This window comes from Lissotriton helveticus, chromosome 10 (assembly GCF_964261635.1).
Source record: "Lissotriton helveticus chromosome 10, aLisHel1.1, whole genome shotgun sequence".
Classification (NCBI taxonomy): domain Eukaryota; kingdom Metazoa; phylum Chordata; class Amphibia; order Caudata; family Salamandridae; genus Lissotriton; species Lissotriton helveticus.
In genome coordinates this window covers 209,905,376-209,924,527 of record NC_136071.1, presented here as the reverse complement: position 1 = coordinate 209,924,527, position 19,152 = coordinate 209,905,376, and positions in this window count along the sequence as shown.

Genomic DNA, 19,152 nt, shown 5'->3' with positions numbered 1-19,152 from the left:
GCAGTTTGCGATTCCTTAAATGCAATCGCAAAATAGAGAATAGCAAATTTTGCGATTCTCTAATTTGCGATGCCCTTTTGGGATGATACATCCCAAAAAGCCTTTTCCCGTTTGCGAACGGGAAAGGGGCTTAATACATATGCCCCTTACACTTTTGTAGTAAGTCCATACCTCCAATATTTCTTAAGGAAGGGTGTTACAGTAGTAGTGGGAGGCCACGTGCAGTGGTGAATTTACTACAAAACATAGCTATCTACAAAGGTGCAGTTTGTGAATACTGTAATGTAGTAAAAATACTCAAACTTGTAAACTTACTCAAAAGTGTAAATTGCCTTTGTGAATCAGGATCAAAAAGTCAAGGTATAGAGGCTCATGAAAAGTGGAAGTATCAGTGTAATAAATCATCAAGAGGGCTATTATTAACAACTATTCTACAAATGTCAGTATGGATTCTAGAATGAGCAAAGGTACAATGATTAGATGCGAGTCAATAACAGATAAGATATAAAAGAAATATAACACTACCAGCAGTGAGCAGAAAGGAGTGATGCCCAAAATCAATAGCCAACATTCCCACAATAAAAACAATCTGAGCAGTTACTCATGAGTCAACCATGTTGAGTTCTTCTCTTTAAAAAAAAAAGTCATTCACTGATCTGAGAGATATAGCAGCAAATGTAGAACAGGATCATGGCCCCAATATAGAGCCAAATGAAGGAAATGATGAATCAATAGCCATTGCCAATATCCCATACTTATAGTGACCTCATGGCGATATTTGCCACCTCATAATGCCCTACAAGCAGATGACAGTGTACTAGTGGCAGGAAAAAAGAAATAATGAGAATGCTTGAACCTTGCTAAAATATTTTCAGAGTATGTGTAGACCTAGAAAGACAACAGAACACCTATGTGGCAGAACTAAAAATCTGGAGGTCAGACCCTCCAGGATATTGCGATTTCGCGATTTGCAAATAAATCGCGAAATCGGCCGAACGCCGCAAATCCCGCGATATTTGCCCAAATGCCCGCGAAATCCGCCGTTTTGCCAGCCATTCCAGGATTTCACAGGAGGAGATAATGCTCCATGCGGCCCCCCCTTGCACAGTCGTACGTGAATGGACACGTACCGAGTGTCTCCACTTTGATTTACCACTTCTAGTAAGGGTCAGAGCACCGACGGGGGCAGAGGAGGGTCATGCCGTGAATAGCCGGCTGGCACCTGTCCTTGCCTTTGTTGTGAGATGGCTGCACGACGCAGTGCACGGACGCACGCTGCATCCTGCGCACGTCTGCAGGCCCAAGGCATCTGAGTGACGCACGTGCGTTCACACGTCCCACATAACTAAAGCACAAAGGATGACATAATAGCAAAAGCGTTCATTAAATGTAACGGTGCCTCGTCTCAAGGGTTTAGAGAAACTAACCATAGTGCAGGATGTGAGGGACATTCCAGAATGCCAAAGTTAAAGTTTGCATTTCAGATTTCACACAGATCCTGTCACTGGAAAGGATGTAACAGGCGCTAGGATAAAAAAAAACAAGTGTGTCTAAAGGGCAGCGTCGAGGTTATTTACAAGGTTGAAACACGGGCCCTCTTCCGAGCTGCGGTACACCGCTGGTTTGGCGGCTAAAAACAGCCAATACCTGGCAGGACTCTGAGGCCCGTGGCCCGTCAAAATGTGTCCCTCCCAGTGGCTTTAACCACGCCGAGTTTTGCCATGCATCGCGGTGAACACGTTATAAATTTGGCAAGCTTTCGTAGTCTGTATGGAACCGGCATGTGACGCGCCCGAGAGGCATTAACGCTTCTATACTTTGAGGTTCACGGCCCCTCTTCCTACAGCCAGCCACAGCCCGCCAGCTTCACCCGCCAGTGTGCGGCCAGAATGAGCCCTTTGTACAAACCGAAGAGTGAGGCTAGTGCCCAGAGGGAGTCGGGCCTGGTGTGTGCGCTATATAAACAGTGCATTCAGGTTTATGTTATGGTTGTTTTGCATTATCAGCTTCCTTTAAATTCTCTCACTGATTTAGTCTCCCTGGTCTTGCAATTCTGGTTCGGTCTGTGTCAGCCCCCACGACCGCCCCAGCGCCTCCATCTTTGGGCCATATGGGTCGACGGATGAGGAACATCTGCATGACGTCACTGAGGAATCTCTGCAGGACATCACTCGGGGTCTCCCATAGACATGGTTGTGATCCCTCGCCTCGAGCCCTCTGGCCCACTCTGCGGCTTCTCGATGACCTGCCTATGCGAAACCATTGGATCCAAGCCCCCCTCGCCCCCAATGCTGTGGGTGGAGCCATGTCAATCTCTCTTCTCTCTACAGGTGGAGGTAGATCCGCCTACGGCTCTCTGAGGGTGGAGGGACAACTTCTACTGTGTAGGTGCATGATGGTCCCAACACTGTCCTCGCTCTGGCTGCAAGCAGGGCTCACCATTTTACTCATTTTCTAATCCTACCACTCGCGTCTGTGGGAGGCGCCAATTCCCACCGCTTTCTCTGTCAGTGGAGTGCCCTTCCACTCTTCTTTCGCTCTCTCTCTCGCTCTCTCTGGAGGCAGGTCCTACCACTCTGTTCTGTGGCTGGAGGGAACTCCTATCACTATACTCCTTTGTTCATGGAGGCAGGCCCTACAACTCTCCGTTGGTGGAGGCGGGTTCTACCACTCTCTCTCAGTTGGTGGAGGCAGGTCCTACCACTCTCTCTGTTGGTGGAGGCAGGTCCTACCACTCTCTCAGTCGGTGGAGGCAGGTCCTACCACTTTCTCTCAGTTGCTGGAGGCAGGTCCTACCACTCTCTCTCAGTTGGAGGAGGCAGGTCCTATCACTCTCTCTGTTGGTGGAGGCAGGTCCTACCACTCTCTCAGTCGGTGGAGGCAGGTCCTACCACTCTCTCTCAGTCGCTGGAGGCAGGTCCTACCACTCTCTCTCAGTTGGAGGAGGCAGGTCCTATCACTCTCTCTGTTGGTGGAGGCAGGTCCTACCACTCTCTCAGTCGGTGGAGGCAGGTCCTACCACTCTCTCTCAGTCGCTGGAGGCAGGTCCTACCACTCTCTCTCAGTTGGTGGAGGCAGGTCCTACCACTCTCTCTGTTGGTGGAGGCAGGTCCTACCACTCTCTCTGTTGGTGGAGGCAGGTCCTACCACTCTCTCTGTTGGTGGAGGCAGGTCCTACCACTCTCTCAGTCGGTGGAGGCAGGTTCTACCACTCTCTCTCAGTCGCTGGAGGCAGGTCCTACCACTCTCTCTGTTGGTGGAGGCAGGTCCTACCACTCTCTCTGTTGGTGGAGGCAGGTCCTACCACTCTCTCAGTCGGTGGAGGCAGGTCATACCACTCTCTCTCACTCGCTGGAGGCAGGCCCTATGATGAAGCATGTCACATACTTCGGTATGTGAGTGAGGGCAGTTTTTTCCAATTTATGGATTGCCTTAGTTTGTCTTGTGGCTTTTGTTGTGTACTCTACACCCCTCTTTGTGTGTGCACATGTACTGTGGGGGCCTGCTGTTGTAAAACAACTCAAACAGTAAGATATCTGTGTTTGTCGGCGAAAAAAAACCAAAATAAAATGCCACTAAATGCCGCTAAATTCCCAGATTTGTGCCGCTAAATTTCCTGATTTGTGCCGCTAAATTTACTAGTTCATGCCGCTATATCCTGGGGGTCTGGGAAGTGGCAACAAATTAATCATCTGAGCAAATGTTAGGAAACTCTCAAATCATTGACAGAATGGAGAACATTGCAATCACTCTAACGGACAGGCTAGGGGCAATAGCAAATAGTGGTAAGGGCAGCCATCTGCACATTACCAGTATTCCAGAGATGTTAGAAGGATCTATCATCATGTCCTTAGAAATCCAGATGCTTAGAAATGAAAGTGTTGAAAGACATTCCTAGAGAGAAAATCGCAAAAGATATTTGGAGGAAATCCAGCTAGAGGAAAGCCAAGGAACACTTTAGTCAATTTCCTAAATTATTGACTAAAATAGAAAGTTCTATCTAGAGCACTTGCAGAGAAATCCCTTTAGGTAGATACTCTAAAATGCACTACCCCCTTCGATCTCTCTAAAGTCAACGAGAAAGAACTAATGGAAACTTGGCAAAGAATTGGAAGCCTTCAGAAGCTTCCAACATAACTGTGCAACTGATAGTCCCCCCGCCATTGAAGGTAGTGTGGAGAAATAAAATGTATAACCAGAGAGACAGAGCAGAAGTAAACACATTATTGGTCACAATTAGAACCAAAAAAATAGAATATGTCTTTTTTTCACTTAACACCAGAACACATTCACATATGCCAAGGCATGGCCATGTGGAAAGGCTCAAAGATATTTGAAAGGACATCGTTGATCAAAATGGGTTTCATAAAGAGGTAGATTGATGGAAAGGCACTGGAGGGGAGCACGGGGCATTTCTGCATAAAATGCATAAATATTTACCCCAAAGATACAGTTCATATTGTCCACATGTTAGAAGTGCTTCACATCATGGACAATCTAATACCTTTGCAGGTTAAAATATGAGCATGAATTGGAAACACGTTAAAATTGAATGAAAAGAGTGTCGGTTTGCCACAATATGTGTCACATAGAGTCCCAGGCATCTTTTGCCTATAAGAGACACATTCAACAGAGCAAGAGACTCACAGATGGGCCAATCGTCCTATTTACTCAGCATATAATTGTGTTACTATGAGTACAGCTAACCCATTCTAGGAAGAGTATGGTAATAATTAATTCATAAGCAGGTCCCAGAGGCAAAAGTACTGTTTATTTGTATCAGCATATATGTAAAATATTATTTTAAACGTTTTATAACATAGGAAAAAATGTTTACATTCAGCATGTTGTTTATTTTTTAATAATCATTCACAAATCAAATAATTTTGGAACATTGATTACTATGGGATGAAAGTATTTTTGTGCCCACCCTTTTTTCCAGTTTCTTTGATTTAATAGTCTTTCTTCACCATTTTGGCTGTAGGAGGAGCTTGCACTGCAGTTTCCTGCTGCTGGTCTCTTGTCCAGGTAAAGGCTATTTCAAACTGATTTTTGGGGTGTTAAGTGACGAGGAAGGTATTTAAATTTAGGATAAACTTTGTAATTCAATGTTGTTTTAGTGTATTTTTTTAATGTAGCATGTGTTAATTGGTTTATCATACTACAGTAAAGCTTTTTTTTAAATGTATTATTTAATTGTATTTTATATATCTGCTGTAAGTGTTTACATGTTTTAATGCTTGTTAGATCTGGGGGTCTCTAGTTGGCAATGGTATTCACCTTTGTCCAAATAGGGACCCTTACTTCTAAGTCAGGATAAAGGGATAACACTCCTTAATAACCCCTGCTCACCCCCTTGGTAGCTTGGCAGGAGCAGACAGGCTTATCTCAGAGGCAGTGTGTTAAGCATTTGTGAATATACACAGTAATACAGTGAAAACACTACAGATGGATACAACACAGGTTTTATAAAAATAAGTATTCTTTATATAGACGTAAACACAAGACCACAATTGACAAAAATCCACAATACTACACTTAAGATTGCTTAAAAGATTATTAAAGTTGCTTAGTTCAAGTTGATGATGAATGCAACAAAGTTCTCAACAAAGTAACTGGATGCGTAACGCAAGTAAATAAAAGGCTCTCAAAAGGGGAGATGCGTTGATTCCGTGATCCGGGGCAGATGATGTGTCGTGCCTCAATGCCTGCCCAGAGTAGGGGATGTGTCGTGATCCTTACTGGTGCGGAGGTGATGTGTAGATTCTCGGCCTGCGAGTCCGTTGCGGTGCGCAAGATGGCGTCTTGGTGCGATGAGATTATCCGGTTGCAATGCGAGAAGATGGCGCCCTTGATGTGGCGATGCGATGGCGATGACGCCATGGCAGCCTTGCGACGACTCTGTACTTTGGAGCCGCGACAGGCCCTACGACAAGCTTCTCCGGTGATGCGATGGCGACTCTCTCGATGGCGTCACGCTTCTCCGGTGATGCAACAGTAGGCGGCTTCGATGAACACGCGCTACGGGGAGATGCGGCGAAGGCTGGCTCCTCTGGCGATGCGATGATTTCAGCTGCGGCGGCGACACGCCTCCTCTCGATGCGTCGCGCTCCCAGCGACATGCAAATGTCTGGAGGTGAGAATTCCCAGCAAGGAAATTCAGAGGGGAGCTGGAGATGAAGTCTTTTGTCCCTGAGACTTCAGCAGGAGGCAAGCACAGTTCAAGCCCTTGGAGAATATTCTGTAAATGATGAAAGTCCTTAAAAAGTTCCTTCTCCTTTCCTTGGCAATGAAGCAATCACTGCAGGCCAACCCAGCAAACAGCACACTGGCAGAGGGGCAGTAAAACTCCTGCAGCTTCCTTAGTTCTTCTCCTTGGCAGAAGGTTTCTTGCTCCAGAAGTGATCTAATTTCTTTGGATCAGGGTCCCAATATTTATACCCCCAAATCCTTTGTTCTCTGAAGGCAGAGAGGCCTCTGCCTAGTCCAAAGAAGTTCCTGAGCACTTTGTTTACATAACTCCCTTCTTCCTGTCACTGTTCAGGGCAGAGACATCAGCCGCACCACAGGACGTGGAGCCAGCGCAGGGGAGGGATGATACAGCTGTGGAGCACTTTGTTGACATGATTCCTCCTCTCCTTTCACAGTGCAGGGCAGAGACATCAGACAAGCCACAGGAGGTGGAGCCAGCATTGTAGAGAGAAGGCCCAGCCCTATTCAGGCCCCAGGTGCAACTCCTCCCTCCCATCTAGATGCAGATCTCTCTATTCACCATCGGGCTGCCCCAGCCTGTCTCCCCGAATCCCCCAGCCCTGTCACTCACAAACCAAGACAAGGAATACACAACCTAGCAGAGGCAGGCCTGAACAGTTAGGCAAGAAAATACCTACTTTCTAAAAGTGGTATTTTCAAACACAGAATATTAAAACCAACTTTACTAAAAGATGTATTTTATTATTCTGAGTTCAGGCATATTAAATTCGATTTTCTATCATGTTCCCTCAGTCAGTTAGGATTATAAGAATGTAATAATCTAACTTCCCTTTCTGGCCTATGGAGAACAGGTAGCCTTCAATAGTGAAAAACGAAAATGGCTGTAATTCACTACTAGGAAATGCTACACACACCAGAGCATGCCTTACCTTATACTTATAATGCACCCTGCCCTTGGGCCTACCATAGGGGTGTCTAACATGAAGCAAAGGAAAGGTTTAGGGACTGGCAAGTGGGTGCACTTGGCCAAGTCGACATTGCAGTGCTAGAATGCACATAGACCTTGCAATGGCAGGCCTGAGACAAACTTTACAAGCTGCTTCTGTGGGTGGCACAACCAGTGCTGCAAGCCCACCAGCAGCATTTGATTTACAAGCCCTAGGCACACATGGTACACTGTACTAGGGGCTGACAGATAAATCAAATAACCCAATCATGGAATAACCAATTAGTACATCAATTTAACATGGAGAGCACTTGCACTGTGGCACTGATTAGCAGTGGCACAGTGCCCAAAGCATAAAACCAGCAAAAACATATCAAAACAGAGGAGGCAATCCGTCAAAATGGAAGGGAGACTCACGCCAATGATGCCAGGTCTAACAATGCTGTATTATGATGTTTTGGATTTTAATAAGGTTGTACATGTTGTTTTGGGTGGGTTTATATGTTTTTTAATTTACAGCTTTTTATTTTTGGACATAAGATTTTATTTTTACCCTGATAGCATTTAATTCATGATAAAATATTTGGTTATTTTTCGTTAAAATTATTCCTTACTATTTACTTGATTAGCTGATGAGGGGTGAAACCCCGAAACTGGTCCTCGGATGCTTGCTTCCACTCCAGGGAGGACCTGGCTTGGCAGTTTGAGCTATACTGTTGCCATGAGGCACTGGGTCAAGACTAATTTGCATATGGCCAGGTCTAAACTGGGGTGGCAGGGTGAGCAAAATAATGATGGATTTAACCCAGATCTATTGACTGGGGGTGAATGTTTTGATTTGTTCTGCATTCCGTTCATCAATTGTGTGTCTTTTGCTTTCTCGCCCTAAGTGTGCCGCATATGCCCAGACGTGGCTCACTGTGCCACTGGATTCAAGCTATCCTGGCTGATGAGGGGTGAAACAGCTAAACCGGTCCTAGGATGCTTGTTTCCAGTCCAGGGAGGACCTGGCTTGGCACTTCCGGCTGGACTGTTCCCATGAGGCTACGGGTCAAGACTGATTTGCATTTGGTCAGGTCTAAACTGGGGTGGCTTTAACCCAGATCTCTTGACTGGGTGTGAATAGTTTGAATGGGGTGCATTCCGTCCATCAATTGTGTGTCTTTGCTAAATGTAGGAGTAAGGTACACATCTTTAAATGAAAAATAAATGTTTTCTTTTTATAAATAAATCAGATAGAGTCCCTGTTTTAAAGGTATTAAGGGTAATCATGTTAATAGACTTCACTTGTTGCTATGGATTATTCTGCAGTGCACTGAGAATATTGCTAATTTCTACATATTGAAAAAAGAACATCACCTGTCAATCTATTTTTGATAATAAACAACCTATACTTGCTGAAATTCTTCATAATTTAAGTTTATGTTAAGGGCAAAGTCTTGGAGATTGTTTATTTACAATGCAGGCAAGAGCTCAGGAACCAAGTGAACTCTGTGTGGCATGGTACAGATGCACATAAACACTGAGGCTGCAATTACTGGTCATTCAAAACAGCACGCTGGTCCACACCGCTCATGGGGATGGTATCTACAGCGGAGATACACAACCACTTGATTCATAATTGGACCACATGTTATTGTTATGTTATTTAGATTTACATAGTATAAAACAAATCACCCCCTCGTGGGTCTCTGTCCGCTATACAGAATTAACAGGGAGGAGGGATATGGCAAAATCAGGAAAGCCAGGTTTTAGGAATTTTTTTGAATAGCGTTAAATCAGGGTAGGATAGTATATGTAAAGGTGGTATGTCCTAGTGGTGGGGAGCTAGGTATGAGAATGATCTCCCCTGTATCTGGCCATACGTATGCAGTGATGGCGTATCAGAGATTGCCCACTGGACCTCAGGCTGCGCGCGGGTAGATAGGGATACAGCTTGTTTTGTAAATAGAGGGGGCCGTTTCCAGACAGTGACTTGTGCACTAGGCAGAGGAGTTTGAAGAGGGGCCACTTTTTTATTGGTAGCCAATGCAGAGATTTGATGTAGGCTCAGAGGGGTGCGTTGTGGAAGGTTGCATACAAGGCAAGCAGCAGTATTCTGCACCACCTGAAGTTTTATTAGAAGAAATTCATTTGCTGCCACCATTAGACCATTGCAGTAGTCTAGGTGGCTTACAATGAGTACATGAGTAAGGGGTGTTCGGGTATGGAGATACAGCTTTTGGAAATAATTTCTAAGTAGGTTCATGATCCCGAAACAGGTACCAAAAGTGGAGTTAACCTGCTCTTTCAAAGAAAGGTTGCCTTCTCAGGACACCCAAGTTTCTAACTACCGTGTTAGGGATGGAAGCTGTTCCCACTTCTGGGGGCCTCCAGTCCTCTGACCAAATAGTATGGGGCTTATCGAAAAGCAGGATGTGCATCTTTCCTCTGTTTAGTTATAAGCTGTTGGACAGGATCCGAATTTTTTTCTAGGCCTTCAATAAATCTGATCTTGGTAGATTCAGAAATCGGTCCCATGGAAATAATTCATTGTGTGTCATCCACGTAGGCTATAACTTTAAAACCTCAGGATCTTACCACTTGAACAAGGGGGAGGCACATTGATATTAAAGAGAGTGGGGCTCAAAGATGAGCCCTGCAGCACTCCCTTGTCAAGGGCCATGGTACAGGAGCTTAAAGACTCCAGCTGCGAGTTTTGAGTCCGGTCACTCAGGAAGATTTTAAGCCAACCAAGGGCTTTTCTGTCGACACCAATCTCAACAAGTCTTTGGATCAAAATAGAGTGGGTGATGGTGTTGTATAGATTGAGGCCAAAGAGGAACTTACTGTCCTCCTCTGCTAACCTAGTATATGTCCAGAAATTCAGGAAAGTGACGTCTGGTGGCAGGGCCTTTGAGGTGAGGGCAGCTCAATTGGGGAATGAGCTACCAGCTTCCATCAGAGCCAGCGTGAGCCTCACTTTTTAACCCCTTCACTGCTGCGGCTATTCCGCCGCAGTGCTGAGGGGGCGGGGCGGCCGCATGCTGGTGACGGAACTGCTCCGTCACCAGCCGCGGTTGCGCTGTGCTCATGACGGAGCGGTTCCGTCATGGCCCCGCCCGCTCAATGGGACACTCAGCGCAGGCGCGGAATCCGCGCCGCGCAGGCGTGCCGAGCGGGCCGTGACGGAACCGCTCCGTCATCAGCACAGCGCGACCGCAGCTGATGACGGAGTGGTTCCGTCACCAGCAGGGGAGGGGTTAAAGAAACTTACAAAACCTTGCTCTTTTCTAAAGAGTAGTTAGTTTATATCTAGGACTGGTCAAGAAAGATGAGGCCTATGCAAGGAAGGGTAGGTCCTATTTCTTTGCACCTGATCTGGCATGGTTGAACTAGCGCCAGCATACTTGTGAGGTGAACATTGTACTTTATAAATGTCTATTATTATTAATATTATTATTGGTACCAGCATAGCTGGGTGGCCTTTGTCCTGAGAGAGTAGGATGGTGTCTAGTACTGTCACCGGTGCCGTTTCTCTGCTGAATGAGGAACGAAAACCTGACTTGGAAGGGTCCCGCAGGGACTGGCTTTCCAGGAAAGATGTGAGCTGCTTGCTAACCAGTGTCTTTATTATTTTGCTGAGAAAAGGGAGCAATGATATCCGCCTATAGTTGACTGCCCCTAAAGGGTCCACCGTAGGATTCTTTAGGATAGGTCTGACCTGCTTTTGATTTAGCAGGAAGTTTTTCGATTCTCAGGGACTGGTTATAATCATGGAAAGAAGTGCTGGGGAAAGGGTCGCCATGATGTGGGGGAGGGGAGAGGCCCTCTGGTGAACCTGATTTGGTCTTATTCATGAAGGTGAACACTTGCTCGGAGGTGACAACATCAACATTTTCTGATGGGTCTGGTGGTTAGTGACTGAGGGAGCAAGTGAGGAATACTCTGCCTGTGTGTGGCTCTTTGAGACAGTACAGTACATTTTAGAAACCTTTTCCTCAAAATGGTCCGACGAGGTTGTCACATACAGACTGGGATGCTGGGATGGGAGAGCTGCAAGCAGTGGGTTTAGAATCTTATATAATTCTTTAGTTGAATTTCCTGCATTGTTAATTCTGTCTACTCTGTGGTTCTTTCTGGCTTCCCTAATGTTTTTGTGGTAGTTGCCTAATTCTGCTTTTGCCAGTGATTTTGTGGTTCTCTGTTTTCATTCGAGCTTTTAGCAGGATGCTTTTTCTGTTTTGAGAGACTCAACCAAGTAGAGATGGCTTTATTAGGTTTTGTGTGAGTAATTTAGGCAGGAGCAAAGGTATCTAACACCTGATTGAAGGAGTTCTGGAATTCTTCCAGAGCAAGATTGATATCTGAGTGAAGTGGGTAGGGAGGGGAGGAATAGCACGACATGAAAGATGGAAATGATACCTTCCATCACAGTCTCTTCATTTTATGTGCTGCTGTCTCATGGCTTAAGATTCTCCAGTAACGAGCTGAAAGTTTATGGAGAAGTGGTCAGTCTAGACCACTGATATGGGAGAAACTATGTGTAGATTTGGTGAATTGGTAAAAATAAGGCCCGATGTATGATGTTGTTTCTGGACTTGAGCACAAAGGATGACAAGATAAACTGTCACACTATCACACCACCTAAAAGCAATTAGCATTATCCCAAAAATCACTAAGGGCCCGAATCACAAACGTAATTTGAGACAAAATCCTAACTTTACAACTTTCGGTATTCACAAAGGGCATTTAGAAGTAGTAAAATTAGGATTTTGTCTCAGTTGAACGTAAGTTTTGGTCTTAAGTTAAACTCCTTTGTGAATACCGAAATTTTAAAGTTAGGATTTTGTCTCTGATTACTTTTGTGAATCGGCCCATAGTTTCTGACCCCCAAGTAATAGCAGATTGGATTCACAAAAAAGTATCTTCTGTTATTTTGGTGAATTGTCTATATTTATATGCTGCAATTTCCAAATAACAGGGAGCCATTTCTCTAACAGTTACCCAACTTCCAACACAAAATCACACTACCACTTTCATTGTCACCATAATGACTAAGGAATAAAGACACATACAACATGAGCAATGATCTGATGTTATAAGATCAGCATTTCAGCAGACTTCCACAGTAAAGTGTGCATGCCTGCATTGATACTGCCTTTTCTGTATCTGGTTGATGGATTGTTTCCGGGAGACGTTATTATGTGGTTGTTCTTATTCTTTCAACTTTCATCTATCCAAACAAATATTTAAAACATCAAACATATTGAAAGCAATTAATAAGGTGCATTAATGACTGGGAACACTAGAGATGATTCCGAAAACAGTCCTTAGTTATGAAAGGCCAGGTGCCAAATTATTTTAAAGCATTTCCACACATGTCCTTCATAGGCAGTGGTGGTGCCTCTGCTAAGGCAGAGGAGCTTCGCCCCACTGCTCATTGAGCAGTGCAAAATAACAATAACAAGATAATAACAAGAAGTTATTATCATTTTATTTTTCTTTGCTGGAATCCAACTGCAGCCAGGTTGGGTGAGGTGGGGCTGGGCTCCCCCACCGTCAGGGGTAGCAGTAGTGGTTTGCACTCCCTCCCTAACTGCACATGATGGCTTGGCCAGCACTCTGGGGCCGTCCAAACAGTCATGCGCACTTGGCATGTTCTCCACTAGAGTGTGTTGCATAGCCCAGTGGAGAACATGCCCAGCCTCCCTGCTGTTTCGGCCACTCAGACCAATCACAACGTTGCTCCTGCAGTGTCGTGATTGACTTGGAGAGTCCAGGAGACTGGGTGCTTCCGGGGCTCTGGGAGGATTGTGGATAGACGTGCAGCAGGGAAGAAGGTACGTTCATTTTTTTTTTTTATATCATGCCTCACCCCCCCCGCCTCCCAACCCTCATACAGAGGCAGCCGCTACTGTTCATAGGTGAATATGTTGCCTGTTCAGTTTTAGGGTTCTTGTGAGTTTGGGATTTTATTTTTATACTTGATTTTTTTGCACTAGAACATAGATTCCTCTGTGGAGAAACCTCTTCCTATGCATCTCTATGAATGTTGGACCATCGCTTTCTTACACAGGCAATATGTTACTAACGTTTGCGACAATACTTGTCTAAGTGTTTCAAGAGTGAGAAATGTCATGAAAATATTTAAGGGAGGCCCATATCTCGATAGTGAGCTTCAGGGCAAATCATCTAGGTAGGTGGGCAGCAGCAATGCTTCAGTTAGGCAATGAAAGGTTCACACATTGTACACATATAAACCCAACACAGATGATGTGCATAATACATATTTCGAAAGACCTGGAAAACAGGCACACAAAAGTGAAAATCCCACGCAAGATATAATCTCGTAATTTAGACCTATTAGATCTATAATACAAGCTAATTTTAAAAAGACCAAAATCCTATTTTTACTTTTCATTCAGCCTGATTTATATGTTTTTATAGATCATATTATCATTTTTAATATCCACTTAACTAACGACAAAAGCAATAAATCTTGATTTTGCACCCACATATCTCTCAGACATCCCCATAATCTTCCTAAAAATTAACTGTAATACAGGAAGAAAACGTATATGCTGTATTTGTGATATATTTTCACTTCATGATACAGATTTATTTGCATAACGAAAAGCAGACTGAGGACTTCCTAGAAGTAAAATTAACACTGCACATATATTTATTTCTTGGGATGCATCTAAGGTCTTCTTGCAAGGAGCGATCAAACTGTACACAATCAGGAAAAGATCATCACTGAAAGAACTAGTTCTCGCCTCAGATCCAACAACTGCAGTTAGAACATCAACATAAAACATGCAATCATGTTTATATTTACGCCCAGGCTTTAAACTCTATAATGGCTCCCTATCTGGAAAAGAGCTGTGTTCTAGGGCCATATGTATGAAGCTCAAATGGGTTCGCAAACGCCGAAATTCACAGAATTTCGGCATTTGCTAACTCATTTTCGCTAAATTGTATGTATGTAGCAAATTTGAGTGCAAAATAAGGAATCACAAATTTGCAATTCCTTATTTTGCTATTGCATTTAAGAAATCGCAAATTTTGCGATTCCTTAAATGCAATGTATGAAGCACCCAAGTTGTGCGATTTCTCATTAAGAAATCGCAAATTACCACCAACTTGAAGTTAGTGGTAATTTGCAATTTCTTTCACAAAAGCACTTTTTTGAATTTGTGAAGGTGCCATGTGGCGCACATACATGCCCTTAGGGCATGTATATGCGCCATATGCCCACACATGTGAATTTCAGGGGTGCATCAGGGTGTCCTTATGACACCCTTGCACTCTTGAAATTATTCTCAATTTGCGATTCTCAAATTGCGTATCGCAAATTGAGAATAACTTCACATTCATTCCTATGGGCCTCCTAGCCCATAAAAATGAATGAGAAATTATTCCTTAATTGCGATTCGCAATTTGCTAATCGCAATTAAGGAATTTTAAGAAATTGCAAAAAAATTTGATTTTCTACATACATACCAATTTGCAAATCTAAAATAGCGATTTCTAAAAAAACACTATTTGAGATTCGCAAATCTCGAAGTTGATACATCTGCCCCTAAATCCTTATGCCTGAACCATAAATCTGTCAATGGATCTGGACTTAGCTATTTTCAGATCTTCATCCGCAAATTCTCTGAATTCCCCCCAACCTTCGCTCTTCCAAGGCCAGCCAGCCAACCTGCAGATAGTTCCATACATTAATTGCTGTTGATGTGGTGGGTGGGTATTTTATGTCTGCAGTACAAAAAGATGGAAAGCCCTCCCTCCTAAACAAAAATTAAAAGAAAACTAGAGACCTGACTGTTTAGGGGCCCCCAGAAGGCGGGAGACTCCTGCACAGGGCTGGACTGGCCGTTGCGGGTACTGGGCAATCCCCCAGTGCGCCGTAAGGGTGGGGGCCGGTTTTGGGTCCCTGGGTGCCGTTTTTGTTACAGGGCCGTTTTTGCAGCATAGCTTTAAAATCGGCCCTGTAACAAAATCGACCAAAAACTGGCCCCAGCAAAGAGCTCGGTCGCATCCCCAACGCCCCCTCCCCCAGGGGGGAGCGAGCACCTTGCCAAGGCCGGTTTTCCTTCACAGTCCGGCCCTGCTCCTGCACCACAGAGACTTCAGGGCATGTGTTAAGCCCCTTGAGTGAAACACTTTATATACGCAGATGCAAGAGGTAAGGCTGCCTCTTTTCCCCATTACTTTCCTCAGTTTTCTTCAAACCTTTAGTAAGATCACTTAGAGCAAACAAAGAAATTCTGGGGTATACATTTGGGACATCTATTAACAAAGTTAGGTTATTCACCAATGACTTAACGATTTTACTTTTAGAAACTAGAGGCTATAAGTAAACCATTAGTTCTAACTATACTACTGGATACAGTACCTTCTTTTGGTTCATTTGCAGGCTGCAACATCTGTCAAAATAATTCATATTATTGATTTTAAATGTGTCTGACATTACTAGACAGCCATCAATTAAAATTCTAAAGAGGGAGGAGCAAATGTGTTACTTCGGACTACCTGACAGTTAATTACCTCAATATATGGGCCAAGGGGCATCAGATGCGAGATCAAAATTAAAATATATCAATTTCATTGAGATAAAAAGTTAACTTTATTAAAATGAAAATTCGAAGTACCTCTTCGTTTTCCAACAGCTCTCTGTTTATATCTCTGTTAAGTTGTTTTCCAAATTAGAATCCTGTATTGAGATATTTATTTAGCTAAACTCTGTTCTATGAATCACCAGAGAAAAACTATTTTGTAACCTGATTGGCCAGATTGTTTATGGTATTATTGGCTTCATGCCTGCATGGTATCTAGTGCTTACAGGATTTCCAAAGGGCAAGGTGGACATATTTACTTATCCATTAAATCGTATCTAATCAGTGTGCTCAAAACTATTTCTAGCAAACTTTAATTTTCCGAAATATTTAAAACATGAAGACTATTCACCATTTGGTTGGGTCCGAATTCACTTGAATTTGGTGAAATGAGGCATTTCTAATATTATAGTTCTCACTGAACACACAGTTTCAGAATTACGTTTACTGATTACAAGATGTGGTGGATAAAATCCTGGGGCTCAATAGCATGATACTGCTTTTTCAAACAGCTACCTTGTCCATTATAGCTGTTTTAAATGCTACATATTCATCAGAATATTTGATTAAAGTAGCCACTCAATTTTAAAACAAACTCCAGTTAAGGAATTTAAATTGAGCAAATGAGTTTACAACTCAAAGAGGGCATTTTTTACTTGCTAAAAAAACAACCTTCAAATAATGATATGTACCACCGACAACATCTGATGACCATTCATTGAGCACATTATGCTACCATGAAATCGACAAAAATGTATCCTTACTCAAATTTTAATTTCCAAGATTTAAAGTGACTGTAGCTGGCCATGAACATATAGGTCATGATTACGAGTCCGGCGGTCCATGGAATGCCAGACTCAAGGACGTGGCGGGGGCGGTCTTCCAACCGCCCTATTACAACTAGTCCACCATTGTGCCTCCACAACTGCCAAGGAGCAGAGGTCCCTAGCCATGGCACGGCAGTCTTGAGGCCGTAACATGCTTGGCGGGACCAAACATATCGCGAGTTTCCTCTCTGCTATGAAGTTCCTACTCCATGAACACTGTGGAAGAGAGGAAACAAAGGGGCCCCCATGTGTGTATGCACCCCAGTACCTGTACTGCATGGACTGCACGATTTCATGCCGTGCAGGTACTTATCTTTGACATTCCCATTGCGGTGTCTATTTCATAGGCACCACCATGGGAAGGCCAAAGAACCACCCACTAGTGACTTAAAAAGTCATAATATGGTGGGCCTTGTCCACACGGGTTTGGTGGTGTGGCAGCAGGGCGGTCCCGCTGCCAAACTGCCAAACTCGTAATCAGGTCTTTTTGTACATAAAACTAGCAAAATATCTTTTAATAAGTGCTATTATGTATGATTTTTCATTTTGCTGTCACTGTTAACTCACAAGTATAAAAAAGAATTATGACTGATTTGTTGCTAGAACACAGACACTGACATACCACAACATCCTGTAAAAGGAATCTTTTATAGACTTGGCTAGTTTCGGCCTTCTGTTTTTCCTTTCAACAGGTGGCCTATTCAGTTATTTTTTCTCCTCAGTGACAGTTTATTCTTCCATCAGGGTGCCCAGATAGTCAGTAGAAGTCCTAGAGTTAAATTGGAACCCCCAGGTATCATAGGCCAGATATGAACTGTGGTAACACATCTCCAAGACTCTGTTTCGTAAAATAAGCTTTATGACGACAATAAATAAAAAGGCATATGCCGAATAATTTTTATAAAGGTTTTCAATTAATAAAATAGCCATTTGCTATAAATCACTGAGGTGTAAGATCTGTATATTTGCAATTTTCAGCTGCCAAGCAACTCTACCGCTGTACCACACACATTCTCAACAGATGGCTAAGACACCTATTTACTTTTAATTTGTAGGGTTTTGCACTTTTTATTTTTAATCAAATTTTTCTACAGAAAGGTAAATTCATTTCTCCTGTGGAGAAGCCTGTTCACCATCATGAAACGTGTGGATTACCAATGTACAACCCTGGGAACATGCTACTAACTTTTGCTGGAATAATTTTCCATGTCTTTCCAGGAAGAGAAAAATCATGAAAACATTTTTGTGAGTATTCACAAAGTTAAATCTTTATTGTTGTTCATTTGATTTTGCATGGCCTCCATCAACAAGCATCTCACCTTTAGATCCCTGCACATTGTCCACAAGGCTCTGGTGCTGATGTTCTTCTTTATGCTCCTGATCGCTTCTTCAGATCATCTTCTTTCTTGAGTTGGGAGTGGATTTTTTTCTTATCTGGTGCCAAAACTAAGACTGATGGATCTTGCCCTGTTGGCAGGATTATCCCCAAACTTTGTGCCTTTCTCTTGTATTTTTTCTGATGTGTTTTTGTTGGCTTTATGGTTCTGGGCACTTTTTGACTGCTGATCAGTGCTAAAGTGCTCTCCTTTAAACTTAGTGTGATTGGTCTACACCTGTTTTGCTTATTTAATTTACCTGTAAGTCCCTTGTACAGTGGTATCCCATATACCCAGGGACTGTAAATTAAATGCTACTGGTGGCACTGCACTAGTGGACCTGCAGTGCTGCTTATGTCACCCACAGAAGTTGCCCTTCAAACCTGTCTCAGTCCTCTGCCACTGCAAGGTATGTCTGTGTAGTTTACTGCCACATTGACTTGGCATTTAAAGTTACTTAGCAAGTCTGGAACTTCCTTTTTAATGCATATAGGTTACCCCTACAGTAGGCCCTAGGTAGCCCTATGGGCAGGGTTATGTGTAGGTAAAAGGTAGGAAACATGCCTTGATTTTGTGGCATGTCCTGGTAGGGACAAACAGCCTATTTGGTTTCTCATTGCTGTGAGGCCTACTCTTCTCATATGTTTGCTTTGGGAATTTCCTGATATGTGTTTTAGTGGTAATTTCTGATCTGGAAGGAGTAGCGTTGCTATGTTTAGTATATTTGGAAAAGTGGTGTTAAATCCAGCTTATTTGTGAAGGTGGATTTTTCATTACTGTTTTAGAATTGCTACTAGTAGAAAGAGGGCATTTCTGTGTGATTATATTCTTTGTGCTTTAGTGTGGGACTCCAATCTACGTCTAGTTTAGACTGACAGAGGCTTGTTTTGTCTATTCACTTTAGACATTTACACAAAGGGGTTTGAGGTGTGCCCTGCATATACTGTTGGCCCATCACCCGGCTGATGGGTCTTCCTAAGCTATAGTGGTGCGAGGAGCTGTCACTGATACCTAAATAGAGCTGTGCCTGTCCTCTCACAATGCTGTCTCCACCCACTTATAATGTGACTGGAGCCAGGGCTAGAGATTGAATGGAGGTCTTATGCACTTCTAAAGTTTGTTTGAAGTTACCTCCAGATCAAAGACATTTTGAGTATAAGTACAGGAGTTCTGACACCATGTTTTTA